This window comes from Amblyomma maculatum, chromosome 4, assembly GCF_055883805.1.
Source record: "Amblyomma maculatum isolate TAMU_Amacu chromosome 4, ASM5588380v1, whole genome shotgun sequence".
NCBI classification, from domain to species: Eukaryota; Metazoa; Arthropoda; class Arachnida; order Ixodida; family Ixodidae; genus Amblyomma; species Amblyomma maculatum.
This window is the reverse complement of record NC_139347.1, coordinates 142,996,490-143,016,057: the sequence shown is the minus strand read 5'-3', so window position 1 is coordinate 143,016,057 and position 19,568 is coordinate 142,996,490. Positions and strand designations below refer to the sequence as shown.

Sequence of the window (19,568 nt, the reverse complement as noted above, 5' to 3'; positions counted from 1 at the left end):
GTAAAACACCCAGAGGGCATACTGCCCAAACAATAGTTGCATCTATTCTAAAAAAAAATAAAAAAGGGCGTCCAATAAGATGTTCAATTTTTCGCGGAGTGAGTTCCGGGCAGATTTTCAGCCAATTTCTTCGGTGACATTTCTTCCTAGGGGCCGCTTCCTGATAGGACCTTTCTGGACGATTATTCCGGGGCTATATATTTCAGGGACCTTTTTTTCGGGACTGTATCTTCTGAGGAATTCTTTTCTGGGGCCGTTTTTACCTTCACCCGTGATTCCGTAGTTAGGGCGGCCCAGTTCGGTCTCGGCCACTGTGACCGCGTTTCAATGTAGGATAAACCCCACAACTCGCATTCACAATCAGCCGCTGTGAATACAAATAAAAGTGCTCGGCATAAATACAAAATGCAGCTCCAATCCAAATCAGTAGCTGTCAACGTGAAGTGGCAATCTTCATCAGGAAGTAGATTAAAATAATTTGGAGTGAACGCGGCGAAGTTTAGCCATGCAATATGGTACATCACGGATCGAGGAGTGCTACACAGATCACTTGCGTAGCAGCTCAATGCGCTTACATACACAGCAAAAAAACTGGCTTGAGGAACAGTTTACAAAGGGAAAACATCTACGCATGCTGCAACAAAGAAACGCGCAGGTACATATGTTACCTGCGCACCCGCGCCCGCACCAGCACTAAAACAGTACCAAGATCCCATCACGCGTCGTAAAAAAGCCAAACTCGAGATGTTCGCGACCTTTGATCCGGTAGACCGCTCTGGCGTAAAGGTGAATAAGTTTCAGCTTAGCCATGACGAAGTATTTGCCACATATTCGATGAGCAGGCGTCGGTATCCAGCCTTGGCGCTTCACCGCGGCGGCCCACCACTGTTTACGGCGACCATTGTCGGCAAGAAACCTATGCAAGCTTGCTAAACTTCCTCTTGTGTGTCTTTCAACACATGTCATAGCGACGCGATTAGTCGGCATGGTGCTCTGCATTCCCCGGCAGCAGCAAGCCATCGCACAATCACGGTAGGCAAAGCGACTGAAGCGTGTTTTTGCCTACCACGCGAAAATCACTAACGACGACAGCGCCACCGCATTTTCGTGACGTAGCCGGAGTGAAGGAGGTCTATAGCACAAGTAAGGATGCCTGAGCGGTACTTTTGCGGCACTATGAGCTGGTCGAACTGAACTCCCTTGGAGTGTCTATCCTAGCGGTACAAAACTCCGAATCGCTCTGGAAGTGGTAGGGTCTTCTTTGCCATGCCCTCTCCTATTTGGTTGGTTATACATTTGAGCGTTATATCTGCCGATTGCTCTGTTGTAATAGTTTCTCGGTTTACCTTCGCGAGATCGAGCAAGGATCCGAGCTTGGTGGCGCAAGAGATGACGACGCCGCTTCTTGAGATGCATTTGGCGGCGTAGCACTAGGTGCCTCACTGTCAGGTTTGATTTCACTGGTGGCTTGATCTTTATCGCAATCACTTTGCTCTTCTGCCCCCGTCTGCCCACCGCCGCGACAATGCGCCTCTTTTCCTTGCCCATTTGTACCGCTATCTCGCAACCGAAACTAAGACCTCGATCTTGTAGCTTCTGCTCCGAGATATTAAGAAAGGTGCAGGAGTTGTTGGGGCAGGTTACGCGACACCGCTGTCTCCGTGTTTAAAACACCAAAAGGGCCCTCAATCTTAACTCGTACGATTGGCAAGCAAGCACTTTTTTCTTAACCCACTTGTCTGATCCATGCACAGTTCCCTGTAAAATAATCGGGTTTGCCGTATAGGGGTTTACCCACGTCATTGGGGGCCACCGAGTCTGTCAGTATGCGGCCGAGTTTGCGATTAGCCTTTAGGTCTCGCAGGTGTGGGTCTAATCGCCGCCGGTTATCATCATTAGCCTCCACCAACGAGAAAACAGCCTCCGGGTTACTGCGACCGCTCGCCAAGTGGATTCAAAGACTATTCTTTCGTTTATTGGCTGTCACCTTAAAAACGCTTTATAACTACTTTTTCCTGCGATCCTTCCCACTAAATGTTTCGCCTTTAGGTTTGACGTAATGTTCCCTCAAACATTTCATCGGCTTAGCGTCTGGAGGGACGCGATCCCTTGCGGTCTGGCGTCAAGAACGAAACTCTTCCGCCAACTCTGCCGCGCATTCCAGGATTTTCTCGCCAGACCTATTTTGCACCCACGTACGTATTTCTTCTCCCAGACAGTTGTAAAACTGGTCTAGGCAGATTACCTCGACTAGGGAGTGAGTGAGTGGATGAAAAACCTTACTGAGTAAAGGTAAGGGAGGGGGATGTGTAGGTGGGGTCGCTAGTGCGGGACTCCAGCGGCTGCCGCTGATATCCGCGCGCGTGTCACGAGAGTCAATTGGGCTTCTATTATATTGTCATGTGTCCCCAACGCCCCCTATCCCTTCAGCCACTCAGTATGACCAGCCTTATTATTATAGGCAAAATCTGGGAAAGATTCACCAGACAGTTTTTGAGCCTCTCTGAAACAGCGACGTTAGCATCAGGGGAGAGGCGGTACTTCTGCAGTGCTGCTTTTTCTTTAGTGTAGTGGTCTGTTTCTTCTTTAGGCGAGCTAGAATTTAGGCCGCTTCACATGGTATTCATACGGCATTCTTAGCGGAAAAACAACCACACGCACACGAGAGAAAAGGAGGGACAGGAGACAAGCGCTACTACATCTGGTTTATTGCACTGAAAACACCTGCAATATATAGCAAAGACCACACATGCGTAGATCAACCAACACAGCCCTCTTCACCGAAACCGCTCAAGAAATCGCATTTCTGCTCCCAATAGAGCGACAGACGTGTCACTAACACACCCCTCCCCCTCTTTCTTGTATGAAAAGCTTCAAGCAGTTCACGCCCCTTCTTATCTACGCTTCTGCTCAGAACCCGTATTTCGTTCAGCCGCGGTTCACACCCACTGCATCGAGCACAGTGCTCAGGGAGCCTAGCACCCTTGTCGGAGCTCAAGGAGCGAAAATGTTGCGCCGCGCGGTCGTTAACACATTTGCCTGTCTCTCCTATGTAAACCTTCCCGCAAGTCAACGGGATCTCATACACGGCCCCCTTGTGGCACTCCAGAAAACATTTCTCATGCCTAACACCGCAGGCGGGCCTTCTGTCTTCACGCATGACACGTGAGCAGAGTTTTGAAAGCTTCTGGGGAGCGCAAAGCACGACAGGTACACCATGTCTATTCGCCACCTTTTTGATGTGGGATAACTTGTGGACATACGGCACCACTTCAGGTTTAACCGCAGTCCTACTCCGCTCTTCCAGCTTTCCTGAAATGGCTTTTTTTTTTGTCTTTTTGACCAGACCTTCTATGACGTGACGCATGTGTGGTCTTCGCTATATATTGCAGGTCTTTTCAGTGCAATAAACCAGATGTAGTAGCGCTTGTCCCGTGTCCCTCCTTTTCTCTCGTGTGCGTGTGTGTTTTTTGGCGCTAAGAATGCCGTCTGAAGCTGAAAACCATCTAGCCCGTCTAAAAGTTCTTTTTCACATGGTAGAAACAATAGCAATTTCCGAGACCACGATCTAGAATGAATGTTTGCTGACTCGCATGTACGGTAAAAATTTACCAGAAAGAGTCCTATGTTCTCACCAAGGTTATACGGTTGAAGGAGATCCTTCATCCTGCACTTTGTGTCCGGTGTAATCTTAAGGAGTCAGGTGTATCGCGCCCATTAGACTCGGCTATTTGTAGGGTGAACAGATTGCTGGAGGACTACAGTATCAACTGTAGAGTGCATACTGGCGTTCCTTTTCGCCCTCCTCAAGCGCTTTTCTCCCACGTTCTTTTTTCATTTCTCTCTCCAGCCTCTTATGTTCCTCTTTCCTTTCTCTCTCCAGCCCCTGTTCCTTTTCTTTTCTTTTACGCTTCCAGAATGTCTTCTGAAAATTCCGCTATTTCTTCCGCGACTGCTCCGCTTTCCTCAATTGCTATGAGCGCTTTCCTATGTATCGACCCAAAAACTATCCCCAATTCCCTGCATATCAAAACCAGGTCTGCGTTGGCAGCTTTTCCCAGTCCATGACTGCTCCCAAGCGATGGCTATACACTCTAGACAAGTAAAGGTCACTAAGCAGCTCTAAGCACAAGCAACCACATAGGCTTCACAAATTTTCATAAGCTGCAAAACCTGGCAAACCTCAAGAGAGAGACCATAAACTTACCCAAATGGAGCCAATACACTGCGCACCCGACCACACTGCTGCCATCCAGTTGATATGATCAGAAGACCGGGCTCAAGGACCTGACTGCTAGGCGTTGAGGAAGGCAGACACTCGCCGTTGTTCTGAAGGAGAGTAAACTGGATATTTATTTTACATTGTTACAACATATGTGCAGACGCGCAAGCACGTTAGGGAGCGAGATAAGCTCTTAATCAACTGAAAGTGCAGACAAGTCAGACTGAAGCAGCCCTCGTAGGCTGCTCAAATCCCCCTTTTAGTCCAAGATCCCTATAGCTGTGCAATGTTCAGCTTCCCAATCGTCACATGGGCGCCGAGCCGCTTCTTTTCGCTCCGCCTAGCTTCTTTGGCTCCGCCCAACTGTCCTATCAGCACATCATTCAAAAACACGCACACGTACTCACAGACACACACACCTCCTCGAACTTGACCGGGGAAGACTGTAGACCACTGTACAATTATCAGGCCTCCCCGTTGCTCTCTGTGGAGTGACGATGTCCTCTCTATATTGCTTAAATGGCGTAACCAGGCTATGTAGCACACAACCTTAGCAGCATAAAGCCTGGTGTAAGCCAATACGTCCTAATGGTCATCGCGCGGCACGTGCAGCAGCTTCTTTGAATCCACCGGTGCCTTCATGAAAGCGATTAAGGAATCAATATTTCGCAGTGCACTCACAATACGGCGGCGTGCAGCTGCTCTAGTTCGCCCCGCCGTTCCGATCCGGTGTTCAGAAGGTTCCACACAAGCTGTATGCCTTGCTACAAGGTCGCCGACCAGGTATTATGGCATCAATCTCCAGCCCATGAAACCACACTTTTGTCCAAGCCATCCGAGCCTTAATGACCATCGAGTGACATAAGCAGCATTTTTGAATCCACAATTGCTTCCCTAAGAACAGCTAAGGAAGCCATATCCCGCTTTGCTTCCACACACGGCGGCGTGCAACTGCTCCGGCTCGCCCCGCCGTCTTGGTCCATTGTTCGAAGGACTGGTCGGGAGGATAAAAGGGCCCCTTTTCTTTTTGCCGACAAAAGCGCCCGACTATAATTAACTTGTCGAAGACGCTCCTTTCACTGCCGGGAACATGAGCATCCGTGCTTTTTTGTACTTATGTCCCCCGTCAACACGCCCCGGTATGCTGTCGCATTCTCAAAGAAACCACAGCCTGCTCTCCAACGGCCATCTTAGAAGGCGTGGACGTGCGGGAACAATTTATGGCCGATTTGCTCAGGAATAACACAACCAAAACCCTCACATTATGCGTAAAGACGGCTAAAGAAAAATACATATCTCACAAATGTGCCCGCATCTACAAACTACCGTCCTCTGTGGAGGTCACGCTTCGTATAGGTGAGGTTGGAGCATATTTGAAGCAAAATAAACGTCATCTACGATTACTGAAAATGCTAACTGTGCCCAGCAACCCTTACATATGTTTAAATGTTATAGAAAATCTATACCTTATGATTCATTGAGGTCAGTTATTTGCAATGAAATCACATAACGGACGGTTTACTATGGGGACATAACCTTTAAGGGAAAAATTCCTACCCGCAACTCGGCTACTGAACCGATCCACCCGTATCCAAACCCGTCTGTTATGACTACTTTTCAGCAGAGGAGAAACGCTAAAGGCGCCCGTGTGCAGTGCGACATCAGAACACGTAAGGCGCCGTCAGGTGGCCGAAATTATTTCGCGGTCCTGCACTCCTGTTGTCACAGCCTTGTGTCGCTTCGGGGTGTTAAACCGCACATATCTTACCAGCAGGATATTTTGTGGAGTTATCGGAACAATTAATCTCTTCGCATTGGCTAGGACCAAATTCTGCAGGACAGAGTTGTTAACGTGATGAGAACTGAAAAATGTTTCGGCCAAAAAAAAAAAAACTAGCTGGCTTATAAATGATTATCATGTGGAGCGCACTAAACGTCTCCTTTCACTGATATGCGTACCTAGAAAATGTCGGCACCAATGGTCAATATATTTTCTGCTGCTTGAACTCCTCTCATTTCTTATTCGAGTTGTACTTGTCGTATAGTGAAGACTCATTCGGCGCCACAAGATCTATTTCCTAGCGCCTACAACTCAACAGCTATCTCACTTTTCGCCCTATACTGAGATGCAGAGGTAACCGCTATCTGGCGTAACCGAATCAAGCATATATATGAGAGCTAAAATCGCAAGGTGATTACAATTCATCGCAAGTCCGAAACTACGGCCTTTGACTTGACCATATGCAGTTATGGAAATTTATACCTCACATTGCTTACCGTACCATAACATACTATGCGACTTATACAGGAGTAGACAAGGGAACGAAACTAACACCTGCAACTCAACGCCTGCGCAATTGGTGCCACGAGAGCACGCTTGAAAACTTTCGAAATGACACTCACTCTAAAGGAGTAACTGTCCGTGTACACAAAGCTGCAGCTGCATTTCTAAATTAAGTCTCAGATCATGATGCTCAGTGCTAGCTGCAAGAAAGAAAGAAAGAAAGAAAGAAAGAAAGAAAGAAAGCTTTCTTTGTAGGCTTGTAATCGTGTTTGTCGTCCGGTGGTCGTCGACTGTCGACGTGTTGTTTCCTGACAGCCAATCTGCAACAACCAATATTTATGTACTCCAGGCGGAGAGGCTGAAAGCCCTGACTATGACCCCGTGCCCTTCTGCGGCAGAAAGCCGCGTAGCTGGAGTGAACCCATCGGAGAAGCTCATCGGTGATGTGGCGTTGCACCATGAACGTTTGATCTGAATACCTTCACGTGAGCGATCTGGAGCATCCGTTCTCCTTGCTTTTCTGTTCTATCCACAGCTGGTCATGCCAGCACCCTTCGTTTGAAAACCTTGCTTCATCTTCTTAGTTGGGGTCCTAATCTCCTCACTTGATGCTCTCCGTTTTCCTTACATTTCTTCATAATCTGTTTGAAAGTCGCGACAGCTAACTGCGCTAATAAACATACCCGCTCCTCATCTCCATGAATACGTATGTTGCCGTGGCCGCCTGGAACGCTGTACCTCGCACTCATGTCTCTCGCACAATTGCTGCCGCTGCAAGCTTCTTTGCCAGCCCGAAAGTATTTTCGATCTCGAGATCTCATAAGCCATAGAAATATAGAATGGTCAACCGCCCAACTTTAACGTTTACAGCTAAGTTGTTCACAGAACAAAATGTCGTTCATTTTGCTGTGATTCAAATTTCGATGATAAGTTGTTATATCTTGGTCACCGTATATTCCACTAAACCTATGTGCATCTCTCCTTCTCTTGTAGCGAGTTCCGTATACTCTAAGGCACCCAGTGTAAAATTTATCTACGGCTTTTTTTTTACTTGCAGTAGTGCTGTACTAATTTTTTCACTGTGAATAATACCTGAACGCGGCCTTATAGCGTTTCATAGTGGAAAATGTAACCCCTGATACACTACATATCTCTCATATTTGCTCCTGCATTTATATATGTTGAAACTAGATTGCCAGTATACGTAGGAAACTGCGCAGCGGATATATGTCGCGACATCATTTTTCAGGTGTTTTATATTCCACGTCTAGGCAACTTTTACAGACTTTCGTGACGAAATGTCACTCCGCCTCTGCCAATCACGTGAATTGTGAATCTGAAATTTCAGGTTTTAAACTAGACCTTTTTAATGGTTTCACGTGCTAACAAATATAGTGATATACACTCGCGTTGTTATTGACAACGAAAGCTTTACGCTGGCGTCTCAACTCCTCGGAGAGAGCACTGGATGACTTCATCTTGGCACTCATCATCCAGGCTGCTGAACCTTACTTCAACCTAATGAAAAGAACTTTCGTTTATTGTATTTGGTTTTTAACAGCTTCACTGGCATCCTTCAGTACAAGGGTATATCAGACTATGTTAAGCAGTTCCCTCGCTTAACAATTGACTAGCTCTACTTAGCAGCAAAACACGTGTCCAGGCTTTAAATTTTAAATTCCTGTGCAAAGTGGCCGCTCTTTTGCAGGAAACCAACTTGCACTCATGTCTGGTATCTTCACAGAAAATCGCTACTTAACTGAAACGAAAGTCTTCTTCAAGTTGTAAGCTTCATATTGAAGTACAATGATTTTTTTCCATTTTATTGTGTTTCTGTATGAATGGCAGACACGGCAAGATGAGATATTGTATGAGCGTAGTTGGACAGGGGGCACTTGTCAAAATGGCAGATGCAGGATGTATAAGTTAACCCTCGGATGTGTGAGCTACCAGTCCAGGAAGGTGAGTGAAATATAACCATCACATAAATATTGAAATATAGCATCAAATTTTTTATATACGGTTGCATTTGCTAGAAAGAAATAGACAAAGCATCTTAACGGTACAAGATGTTTTTATACATTTTGTCACGTAAGTGTGTCAATGCCGTTGTCAACAAATGAGGAGGCTTGAACTTCACTTGAATAAACTATTTATTGGACTGACATGCGCCCGCAAAAGAAATAAGCAATAAGAAACACCTAAATAAAGCCACAGACCGTGAATAGCATAGCCTGGAACAGGGTAGAATCCCAAGCGAGTGGCGGGAATCTTCGAGATACATGTCGACGCATCTTTCGCGACAAAGTGAATGATAAGGCGCCGTCTCGCGACAACAAGCTTGGAAAAAAGAATTTACAAAATCAATCCATGCGCTAGAATCACAGTGGTAAGGCCGCATGCCGGAGGCTGTCGAAAAAGACCAAATAAAGATTTCAATAATTCGTAGCAATATCAATAAGCATCGTTCTTTCCAGAGCGTAAGACCTCTCTTGGTGACTGTTCCAGGAATTGACAATATTAATAAAATTACTGTCGTTACGAGCGGCTGATGAAATCGTACGAAATATTATTTACCACCTTAACATGCTTCGTGAACCTGAAACACACAATACATTTATTCATCTCACTTTACGACGCATGACGCACATCGTATTAGCTACCACGAAATACCTGGATAAACGTAAGCCTAGAGGTACGGGCTAGTTGGCTGCACATGTATAAAAAAGCGCGCAGGCCCAGGATGAGCATAGTTGCGCTGCTGCTGTTGTTGTTGTCCTCTAAATGGATGGCACATACCCGCACATGGGGAAGGGCCATTAATTGGAGTGCAGAGAGAGTTTTTGAGATGTATAATTACATTGCCAAGAATAAAATTATTGCTAGGGAAGAGAGAAGGAAGAGAAAAGATGAAACACCAAAATAAAAACCAGAATTCATACCAGACGCAGGAGATCACAGTGAGATTTGTAGCCACTGAGGCTCGCGTTTATATTCCATTAAGAAATTTTGAATGACTCTTAAAGCAGTTATGGTGACTGCAAACGACAATGGCTGCTCAAATTAAGTCCAAGTTGTTGCAACGGCTTCTCCAAAGACCGTTTTCTCGTAATGATGAAACGGCGGCAAAGCAGCAATAAATGTTCTAATAACTCCGGACACCACATAATTTGCAGAAGGAAGTAAGCGCCAAATCAGACCTCTACATATAGATATTTAAAGATGGATTATGGCAGCGCTACCTAGTTAGAAAGACCTCAAGCTGCCCTGATTGACAGGATTTTCAGCTCCACAAATACCTGAGATGTACGTAGACATCAGATTTAAAAGAGATACAGTTTGTGTTAGTAAGGTGCAACTAAGAAACCTCGCTGCTGTTATGTAAGCTGAAGTGGCGTCCGTGTGCTGTGCGATGTCAGCGCACGTTAAAGATCCCCAGGTGGTCGAAATTACACCGTAGCCCTCCACTACGGCTCCCCTTTCTCTCTTTCCACTTTCACTACCACCTTCCTCCCTTCCCTTACGGCGCGGTTCAGGTCTCCACAGGGCAAATGCGACAGATACTGTGCCTTCCCTTCCTGTGAACCAACTAACCAACCAACCAACCAACCAATGTAAGCTGCAGAGCAGGATATGTAATAGTAGCAGCGTTGTGTGTGTGTCACGTTTCTAGGAAACAAGGGTAAAATTATGTCCGCCTTTCTTTAGCAGGTTAGAAGGACATCTTCTTGGGCTAGTTGGCGCATGGCTTATTGAAGACTGGCGCGCATTAAAAACACACTCACGGGAAGAAAACGAACAGAAAAAGAGGACGAGGAGGACTCCGTTTTTTTTTGTGAGTGTGTTCTTAAGTGCGCCAATCGTGATCAAGAAAAATAAAACTTCTTAGTACATAGACACCATGCATGTTTCCTAAGTGGTAATAGATACTGGTTTCCTTATTTTTGTAACCTTGAATGTTAAATCACGCCAGTGAAAAACAGAACGCAGATTGTCTCCGATAGTAAAGGGCATACAACCATATGAATTATCATTGCACAGCAAAAAGAAAAAGATGTGGAAAATTAAATTTTTCTCCGTTCTATCTCTCGCTGTGTTACGCGAATATTCATCATGGATCACCAATTAGCCCGATGTATTAACCTATTAGGTGGGTAACGCCAAGACCGACATTGCCGTAAGAACTCCGTATTTGCTAACTTAACCGGGAAATTGAACTATGTAACCTGCAGATACAAAACATATAGCTCTCCATTCCTCTTAATCTATTAGATACAAAAAACACTTGCATGTTCATGCATCACCTGAACTTCATACGGGCAGAGGCACAAACTGCATAGTTGTCGGATGCAATTCTGTCAATGCAGCACGACTAGATACGCGAAATGGCAGACGATTCTTTGAGACAAAACAGAAATAGGAGCTCAAAAATATCCCCAGCTCGTGCTTCTGTCCGACATAAAAGTGGAATTATGATTTAACTACATTACGATGACTGCACAGGACATAAAAATCGGACCGAAAGTTGCAAAGTTCTTTCACGGTCAGTCCAAACAGCATGCGTTTAAGTAATGCGGGAGTCACTCTCCCGAAGAAATTTCCAGGTATTGATTTTCACCTTAGTGCTGTGTGACACGTATCCTCAATATTCCGTAGTCACATAATTTTTACGCTTATGGCAACCATGGAAAGTTTGCCTTATATAGCACAAGCTCTTACATAATATAAATTATATAAGAGCGATAATTTGATAATTTTAATTTGTTATTTCCGTAAGCACCTGAAAGCATTACCGGCGTAGGAACGGAACGAATTATTAATAGAGCAAGCACAGCAACATCAGACTTTCAGAGTGGTAGCAAACAATGCTAGTCCGACGCCTTCCAGTTCGTTACCGTGCGTCGTGCTTGTGCCGATCGGGGCTATGTAATTCGCATTGCACTATTCATGACAAATTATTCACTAAAATATTCTGTTATCTCGTCAAATACGCCATGCAATAAATATTCTGGCACCATAGCTTCAAACCAGTATTTTTCTCCATCCGAAACGCTATTATTGACAGCCACGCAAAATGACCTCGCATTCTTTCAGAGACGTGCTGTTACATCAAATTCGCATATTCAGGTTGGCTGCGTATATTATTGCGAGAATGGCTGGAAGTACAACTATTTACCTGAAAGAACCCCTTGCAAGGTAATGTACACATGCTCTTCCTTCTTACTACTTCTTTGAAATGAAAGTGCATACTTCGCAATGTATCAATTCACTTTAATTTACTGCAACCCTTTGTGAAAACAAAAATTAAAACACTGTGCCGAGATGTAGCATGTAGTCAGAGCATATGCCAATGTTTGCTGCAAAAAGACAGCAGCTTTCCCAATTGCGCATGCGTAGCTGCTGTGCAAGATGCGCACCGGTTTACGCATGCCAACAAGAACTGCACACTGTTTAATTTAAGGAATAATTTCCGCAGAGTGAAAAATTGAACCTAAAAAAACCCTGTACGAATTTCATCAAAATGACACTACTCTTGTTAGCTATTTGCTTATACCATGAGTACTCCGATCACTGAATCACACCATTGCGGGACATGCCCATAGCAGGAAACCCTGTGACTACCAACTTCATACAGTATGTTGGAAAATGGCTATCTCGGGGTTCCCGAGATTTGCCGGCCGTCTGCGGAACGATTGTGTGACATTATTACTGCAGCGTACACATTTTATGCAAGCGTCTTATGGTCTACATTTGCACTGCACTGCACCGCATTACCTGAAGCGCTGCGCGCGAGCGAATGATTATTTTGAACTGACCGAAAAATATAGCGTTATAAGATCAGTAACTTCTAACATTCGTTTCACACAAACGCACACGACCTATCTATTATAGCTTTCTATTCTTTTGTTTCTGACTAGATCAATTTATAATTTTGATTTGTCTTTGGTGAGTCAAAGGTTTTGTTAATCCATTTTTTTCCTTCCCGAGAAATACACGGCCTATATCTTCCTTTGTGATATTAAGAGGTCATTCTCTGAGCTGCACTGTGAAGTGCTGCACTGAAGAAAAGTATTTATGTTGTTACGGACCGTGAAGGAGGAAGAAGCGTGCAGTGGCGCGGGCAAGAGCACTCGCGCTTATCCCGCAACATTTCATTAAACGTCACCGTCATTGAACATCTCTCTTTTTCCTGTTTTTCTGTTTTCATCTGCTTTCCGAAACGTAACGATAAGATAGGAACAACTTTAACCACACGGCTTTAGATTTTTCTATTTTTCAGCAGGAAAGCAAAACATGGTCGCACTTAAAGGGCACGGCCTAAATTTATGCTCCCCACTCTCCGTACAACAAGGTATTTCATCTGGACTGAAGCATTTCGATAGAGACGATTGTGGCTTCTTTCTTGTAAGAATGTGAAAACTTCCCTTTTTGCTGCAAATGCTTCTAAATCCACTAATGTTATTCCTTATGATGTGTTTCTGAGATTGCGGTACATCAGACCAACGGTATTAGGATTTTGTCGCTATGCATGAACTGGTATTAAAATGTAAACTGGTAGCAAGGTGTAGTGAAAGTGCATTCAAGATTTTATCATTGTTCATTTAGCAGAATGCTTTATTGCGTCATTAATCACTGTGTAGGAGCGGCCACCGCGCTGCCCGTTTGCATCCCATGGTTATTGTTACTGCATATCAGTACGCCTCAATCTCACGTTAGTAAATGCGTACCACAACAGGCTTGCTAGGTGCTCTTGTAGTCAGAGACAGCAATTAAACTTGATTGGCTATGCGTTGCGTGCCTGCCTGGCGCGAGCAAGGCCTGGGTTCGGACTTCTGATGTCAGCTAGGGTATTTTCTAAAATTACTTCGAGTACTTTTAGCCCTCCCTACCATCGCAGCAGTAGTCGGTGTGGATTCGCGATCAAAAAATGGATTAGAGAGTCCCTTAAAAAGAGAACGACTAACGCCTAGTCATCTACATCCTAGTTGTCTAGTCAATATAGGTCATGCCTAGTCATTGTCATAAGCAAGCATTTAACTCGTTTCCAATGAGTCGCGGTCATTTCAAGCCGTCGTTTACATATTGGTCGTTTTGTAGTCATGATGGTTCATGCCTGTCATTGTAGTCATTACCGCTCACAGCTAAGCACTTTTACTCATTTCCAACCAGTTCGGTCATTACAAGTCGCATTCTGACATGCTGATTATTATAAGTCATTTCAGTCATTTTCAATCATATATATATATATATATATATATATATATATATATTCGTCATTAGCATTAGTCATTAATTCTGTTGATGTCTATATATCAATTTTATCCAACACCTATCTCCATCAATCGTTTCCACTCTAATTTTCTCCTCACACGCCCGCAATGTTCGGCTGGCACATCAGCCCAAGATGCGACGCACAGATCTCGCGCACAGTTCCCGTGCACGCCCAAATTTTCGCTCCATGAGCTTAGAAAGGCTATCGCCTTGAAACGCAGCACACGTAGATACAACACAAAGAACAAGAAGAGAGACACTACCAGCGACGACTCGCATCTGAAGTTTTAATAAAGAAAACGGGGTATTTAAAGTAACCACTTGCACAATCATTAATTTGTGGGCGTCTTCAATTTTGTGACGGCACTTGTTGGCGCCCCCTCTTCTTGCTTCTTTTTTTATATCTCGTTTGCGATGTTTTTGATTCGAACTATCTAACATCAGCTTCTACCATTGCGTATCGGTATGCAGCAGATACGCGCACCCAATTCTCTCTATGAGATGGCAAGCGTAGTCAACTGGTAAGGCTCGTAAGACTCGCATACAGGCGTCTTTCGCGACATTATCATCCGGTAGACATCTAATCTCGTATGAGCCGAGAATAAACTTGTGCAATGTATTTGTCGATGATGCTGATTTTGCAGCTAACAGTGCAGTTGCTTGTTTTTTTCTGCATGCACACCCAATATATTGTTACGCCGCTTAGCGGCGCACTGAGAAGCAGCAGAAGCAGAAGAAGAAGAATCGGAGGAAGCAAGGCGCGCGCGGACTGATCCGGGTTTTTCTGAGCCCGGTGCGTCCGTCCTTCATACGAAGTTCACCTGCATTAAAATTATTTCTTCCGTTACATTTGGTGCTAGGCGCTGGGTAAAAACGTTCTGGATCCGCCAGTACCTCGTTGCAGCCGTCATGTAACAGGTTTGCCACCTTTATCTCCTCAACAGTACATTTAAATGGCTACCACCCGCACGACGCAGACTCATGAACAGCGACCTCGACCTGAAGAGACGACGGCCTTTCCCCACCAGCGAGAGCAGCGTACGTTCCACGGTGAGCACGAAGATGACGTTGAGGAATGGCTCCGACATTACGAAAGATGCAGCAAGTACAGTCGCTGGAACTCAATCGCACGTCTGTACAATCTTGTTTTCTTCCTCGCTGGCACGGCTATGACGTGGTTTGATAACGAAGAAATTACGAAGTCCTTTGGGGATACCCTTGCGAAGAAGGAATGCGCTGAGCATCAGCTTTCCCAGAGAGCCCAGTTGCCCTGTGAGACATGCACACGTTATATCGAAGAAATATTGAAACTTTATCGCATTATATACCGGCAGATGTCAGAAGAGGACAAGGTAGGGCACCTTCTCAAGGGGATTGCTAAGGATGTGTACACCTTCCTTATTTCGCGGGACACCCTTGCCACAGTTGCAGATGTCATCAATCAGTGCCGGGCATTTCAGGCGTTAAAGGCACGTCGGGTAGCGCCCAAATTTGGCCGTCTTTCAAATGTACCAACTGTTGCCGGTATGAACATTCCGGATGCTAAAGACATCGCTTCTATGGTCAGGAAGATTATAAGCGAGAAGCTGGATATTCAGCGCCAACGTATAAACTTCGATCTACCTTACCACACGGCATCGAGGTTCGTATCATTATGGGAACAACGCACGCCATGGGCTGCACAAAATAACAGCGAACCATCTTATAACAACGGCGGGGAGCTGACCCTGCAACCAACATGGCACCCTTATTTCCAGCAGTGTCCAGCCCATCCGGATGAAGTGCCTCGTGGTGCTCCTCGTCGCGCTTCTGTCGCCCGATCTCGGCCTCCAAGGGATCCTGAAGAGAACTACAAGATCCGCCAGCCACCCGTATGTTACAGCTGTGGGGGCAGCGGTCCTATCTTCCGCTTTTGCCCGCGTCGTCAAATTACCCTACCCTCAGTCCAACGAGCACAGCGCTTCACGAATGGTGCCATGGGAGCAGCAGCCACCCCTTACTTTCTATCGGCCCTCTTCCCCTCAACGCCACGTACGGAATGACTCCATGTGTCCGATCGCAGCATCACTCCCCCACCGCAGCGACAACCCCATTCGCCATCCCCACGTCGCCGCTTTGTTTCTCCACCGCTGGGAAACTAGGTGGTGCGACCGATGGAGGTAAGGTCGCCGGACGGTCAATTTTACGCATACCTCTACCTATCGTCATGCTAAAGAACAAAGTGTCAGTGTGTGTAGACAATGTTAAAACGGATGCTTTGGTTGACACTGGTGCCGCTTTGTCATGTATGAGCCTTTCAATTAAGAACTGCCTTCGAGAGAAAGTTATGTTTGTGTGGGTCAAAAACACTACGTTTTGTGGAGTTGGGGATGAAACTTTAGTTCCGGTTGGCCTGTGCTCAGTTTCAGTTGTAATTGGTGACGAGTGCTACAGGACAGAATTCGTGGTATTGAGACGTGTCACACATGACGTTATTTTGGGTGTAGACGTTTTGCGTGGGTGTGGTGCGACTTTAGACTTTAGTGCCGGTGAAATTTGTTTGCAGCCGAACATTATCCCCGCAGATAACATGTCTCAGAGTCATCAAGGACCCTGAAGGAAGATGTGCTGCTGCCTGCGATGACGGCGACGCTTCTCCCCGCGAAGTCCTCTGAATCCTTCATGGGTAAACATGCAATAGTCGTCGAGCCAGATGTCTCAAATGGGGTGAAGAAAAATATTTTGGTGTCACGCTCCGGGGGGAGGAGGGGGGGGGTCGTGGAGGCGGAGGATGGTCGCGCATACCTCTGGGCTGTGAACGCGTCAGAAGAGCCTGTTCGTCTTCCTTCTAGTTTGACAATCGCGAGATTTCAGAATTATGTGACTCAAACCGTTGGAATTATTTCCAATTGCGGAGGAGCCGCGAAAGACAAGTCCAAATATTGTACTGAGTTTGAGGATATTGTCAGCAAATCACTTTCATCTAGTGAACGTCGTATTCTGCAAGACATTTTGACAACTAATACCCAAGTGTTTGACTGCCTCAAACGGATCAGGTAGCCATTTCCCAGCTTCTTGGCTACAGCTCAAAATTAACACAGGAAACGCACCCCCTATTCACAAAAACGTTACAAAGTCTCCCCGGCAGAGCGCAAGATATTTCAAGAACAGGTGGACGAAATGCTGCACAAAGGAAGCACCGAGAATCTTCCAGTCCGTGAGCCGCACCTGTGATCATGGTGCGAAAAAAAAAGATAACTCTTGGTGACTTTGTGTAGACTACCGTCGTTTGAATGCGGTAAAAAAGAAAGACGTATACCCGTTAGCTCGCATTGCTGACGCTGTCGACTGTCTGCATTCGGCGTATATTTCTCCTCGGTTGACTTGCGATCTGGCTATTGGCAAATTCCTCTGCATCTATCTGACCGTGAGAAGTCTGCTTTTGTAACACCAGATGGTTTATACGAATTTAATGTGATGTGGATGTTAGCTAACATCCACATAAGTGCATACGCTGACGACATCTGCATCTGGGCCTCTGGTTCGACGCGCCCACAACTACGTGCGAGATTGTAACGAGTTGTGTCATCGACATCGATGCACTTACGGCGTCAAGGTTTATACTTAGGGGCAGAAAAGTGTGCAGCGATTGCGTTTACGGGGAAATGTGTCAGCCGCTACCCGATTATCCTTCATGGAGTCGTAATACCGTACGTCTCCAGGCACAAATTCTTGGGAGTAATTATTGACCACCGACTATCTTGGTCGAAACATGTTATTATGGTGAAGAAAAGGCTATATAATTTTTGCCATGTACTTCGTTACATAGCTGGCATCAAATGGGGTCCAACTAAGCGCTCCTTAATACGACTTTACGAGACCCTGTTTGTTGGTTACATCCGATACAGTCTTCCTGTACTCTCTAGTATAAGCATTTCATGCTTGCGGACTTTAGAGAACGTACAATAAAAATATGCCTTGGACTCCCTAGATGCACCTCTAACAAAGGTACAATTGAAGAGGCACATGCTCGCCCAATATCCATATACTTGTCACACGAACCACTTCGTGTACATTTACGAGCACTGACAAGACACAGTTTTCACCCACTCAGCAAGATTCTGGATGAAAGGCCGGGCTGCAGTTTTACAAGGGTACTCCGCTGCCATCAGTCGCAAGTACCGACAGAATATGCCCTCCCATGTCGTCCCGCCCAACCACCTTGGACGATGGATAAACCTTTGGTGCACCTTCGTGTTCCCGGAATACTAAATAAATCAGTGGTGCAAATTAGCGGACTGAAACAACTTACTCTGGCGCACATCTGGTCAGAATATCCTCATTATATTCACGTATACACCGATGGATCTGTGTCAGCACAGGCATCCACTGCAGTGGTCATACCAACTCAGAAAACGACTCTGCATTTCCTTTTGGGACATACCTCTGGATCAATCGTTGCTAAACTTGTAGCCATTCGGGAAGCTATTCACTACATATGTGGGGAACCACCTCAAAAATGGTGTATATTCACGGACTCAAAAACTGCATTACAAATTTTGGAAAACTTCTTACGCCACACTGCCTATCAGTCCCTGGCACTAAACATTGTGGAGCTCCTCACATCTGCCCAGCTGCAAGGCCACAGGATAATGTTTCAATGGATCCCTGCCGACTGCGGGCTCCATGGGAATGAACAGGCCGATGTTGAAGCGAAAAGCGCACTCATCAATGGCCTCCAAACAGCTCTGCCTTTTTCAAGAGGTGACACGACGTGCCTTCTCACGAGTTGTATGAATAATGCTACAGCAGCTTACTGGGCCCAGTCAGACGCCCGACACATTCGTCTATGAAGGCTCGATCAAGCATTAAAATTTTATGTTCCGCGTGATATTCCGCGTCATCAGGCATGCTTACTACATAGACTTCGTTTAAACGTTGCTTTCGCGCACAAGTACTTACATTTAATTGGACAGATGGACTCGCCGGAATGCTCAACCTGTGGCATCCCAGAGACTGTGGACCATATATTATTGGTGTGCCCAGCGTATTCGCGCGAAAGAAGTGTGCTAGCGGCTTCCTTGAAGCGTTTAGACAAGAGGCCTCTGTCTGAGAAACTGCTGCTGGACGCTTGGCAGGACAAGGGGAAGGGTGTCCAGGCAGTGCGGGCTCTGCCGTTTTTTTCGCGCCAGCGGACTTGATTCGCGCTTGTAAAACAAGCTACTGCGTCTGTATATGTATTTCATATGGCTTCTTCCACATCGTCACCCATCATCACCTTCTTTCTTCTCTCCTTCCCCTTCCCCAGTGCAGAGTAGCAGGCCAGATTTAAATTATTCCGGCCAACCTCTCTGCCTTTTCCTTTCAATAAATACATCTATCTATCTAATGGGATGCCCTTTGGATTATGCAACGCTCCCGCGACGTTCGACCGATTTATGGATACTATCCTTCGTGGCCTCAAATGTGAAATGTGCATGTGTTACCTTGATGATATCATTTTTGGAAAGACCTTTCAAGTGCACAATGAGAGGCTCCATATAGTTCTTGAATGCATTGGCAAAGCGGGCCTCATCTTGAATTCGAAGCAGTGCCATTTTGGAGAGCGACGAGCTTTAGTTCTTGTTTTCCTTGTCAACGAGGATGGTATCAGGCCGGATCCGCAGAAGATTGCTGCAGTACGCGACTTAGAAACTCCACGCACCCTGAAAAGTCTTCGGAGCCTTTTTGGCCTCTCTTCTTATTTTCGTCGCTTCATTGCTAGATTTGCAAAACTTGCCCACCCCCTTGCGTCTCTACTGCACAAGGATT

General features: G+C 45.7%; 1 protein-coding gene across 1 annotated transcript in view; it reads left to right on the top strand.

Annotated features, from left to right (window-relative positions):
• The first annotated feature begins 11,669 nt into the window (after positions 1 to 11,669).
• Positions 11,670 to 19,568, top strand: part of LOC146193234 (uncharacterized) — a 256,161-nt gene continuing 248,262 nt past the window's right edge. The window contains exon 1 of the mRNA XM_084602623.1: positions 11,670 to 11,702. The gene's annotated coding sequence lies outside the window, so the exon portion shown is untranslated. The remainder of the gene's footprint in view (positions 11,703 to 19,568) is intronic.